At 48.2% G+C, this 2,228-nt stretch overlaps 1 pseudogene; it reads right to left on the bottom strand.

Annotated features, from left to right (window-relative positions):
- Positions 1-892: 892 nt before the first annotated feature.
- Positions 893-1,844, bottom strand: LOC101650726 (annotated as a pseudogene).
- Between the last annotated feature and the right edge of the window lie 384 nt (positions 1,845-2,228).

Below are 2,228 nucleotides of genomic sequence, written 5' to 3'. Positions count from 1 at the left end.
TGTTGGAAGCCACATCCTGGGGCCTGTTCAGGCCCTGCCTGTCCCCAAAGGGCTTTGTGTCAAGTTAAATGAAATTTCCTCCTCCTTCTTCTTTTTTCTTTTAAAGGTTTTTAGTTTTAAAAAATGAAAACTGAAGCATCTCATTATAATAACATGGACAAATAAATATAATTAAAAAAAAATCTTAAGTTCCATGAGCAAAAAGCTAGTTTTATTAAATGGTCCATTCTCAACATTATATATATTTCTCAATTATAAAAATTTCCATTCCCACCTCACCCTTCCTTGCCCATCCCTTCAAACTTATTGTTATTCTAACAGTAGCAAGTCTGGCAAAGTCCCTGTAGACCCAGGAGCAGGGAAGACAAGACGTCATCAGAGGACATGGTGGTGGGATGTTGGTGTCCCACCACAGAGGCTTCTTGATGTCAGGGAACCACTGGCAGCAGGGACAAACCTGTCTGTGGACCACCACCACCTCTGAACGAGATTAGGGGCATGAACATGAGCTGAGAGGGGAACTACTCTCAAAGCCCTAAAGTCTCAAGAAGTCCAGAATATCCAAAGGCCACACAAAGTGGGGTCTTCAGAGACCACATGGCCAGTTGTAACTATGCCACCATTCTCAAACTGGAGGGGTGGGGAGGAGGCAAACAGGCTCCAGCTATCCCACACAGGAAGAATCTGGGATGGGTGGCTGGAGAAAAGACTTCTATAGTTTTTATCATTTTACAAATACACCAGAAGCCCATTGACTATAGCAAAAAGCCCACTGACATTTTGAGGAGGCTTCTATGCTCTTAACCTGAATTTGCTATAAGGCCACAGGCCAAACTCACTCCCCACAGCAAGGCCTCCCCCAGCGCCTCCTCCCCCTCTCCAGGACCTCCTATTAGGCCTCAGTAGGAGCCCAAACAGCTTCACAGGCCCCCACTTCCTCCCTGCAGGCATATTTGCCATCTTTATCATCACAGGCAAAGCCAACAGTGGCCTTTTGGGGTGCCATGCTTTGGTGAAAGCTGGGGACTCACACTGCCCCATCCCATAACTTGTTTCCTGTCTCTCCTTCAGCAATGTCAGTAAAATTATCTTCGGATACTGCCAGCATTTTCTCATCAGGGCTGAAACGGAGGATCCTCACAGGCCAGTGCAGTTTAGAAAGTATGCATACCACTTCCCTTTAAGGCTACCAAACCGTGATAGACTGCCTGCCCAGGCTTCAGCTCCGGGTAACTGAGAATGCTGATTCCATCATTACCGTTTTTCAGGAAGACCCTGTTATCATCATTGCTCCAGGACAGTTCTATGGCCTCAAACTTGAACTGCTCTTCTGCTTTGGATCGGTGTGTCTTGGCATCAGTGAAGGTCACCACATAGTCCTTGTTGCCTACAGTAATGGTCGGCCCATCAGAACTCCAGTAGATACTAATGTTCTCCCCATTAGGGTCCAGTGGCAATACATTTCATAGTCCTCCCATTCCAGATACAAATGGCTTCGTCTCCAGATGTAGTGACAAAGATGCTAACAAAACTGGTTCACACTATCCCCATGTCCCTGATAATTATTATTTTTTTAACCAACAACTCTTTCTCTAGCAAGAAGATGCTTGCCCTCTTGCCAAAAAAGCTGAATGCCAGAAGTCACCCTGATCAACTCCAGGCCACCAAATGCCCTTTAGGGCTGTGTGCTGGAAATTCACGAGTCTTGCTGTAGCCCTGGAAAAGTTCCTGCAGCTGAGTGTGGAGTGTAATGGGCCTCTGGACACTGTGCACCAGGAAGCCGTAGAACCAGGCCTATGCTGGCCCAGCACTGAGGCCCCCAAAGCCACCTTAGGGGCTGCCATCCCTGAGCTCTGGGTCAGGAACCGGGGTATACTTGCCATCTAGACGAAATCTCACGTGCTTCTTGATGTCCTTCTCGTGTGTGGTTGATAGCTTGAGCAGGAGAGTGCATCGCTAGGGGACAGCCTGCCACCCCACCTTTGTCCTTGGCATCTTTTGTTGCTTCTAGTGACTTTAAGCCCCTGCCTCACTATGCTCCGGAAGTCCTGCTCCCGGATGGAATGTTGCTGGCAGAGTCAAGCAGGGCTCAACTCCCACAGGAGCCTGCTCCCTGCGGCCTCTTTGGAAAGGGCCTGAGAGACTCATTCATATTCAGATGCAGTGTTAACAGGCTGTCAGGAGACTATTCTGCCCCAGAGATTCAAGGGCCTGCTTTTAAGATTGGA

This window comes from Echinops telfairi, unplaced genomic scaffold, assembly GCF_000313985.2.
Source record: "Echinops telfairi isolate 266 unplaced genomic scaffold, ASM31398v2 ScPeMD7_35;HRSCAF=133_0, whole genome shotgun sequence".
NCBI classification, from domain to species: domain Eukaryota; kingdom Metazoa; phylum Chordata; class Mammalia; order Afrosoricida; family Tenrecidae; genus Echinops; species Echinops telfairi.
Note: the sequence above shows the minus strand (reverse complement) of the source record. Positions and strands in the feature narration are given on the sequence as shown.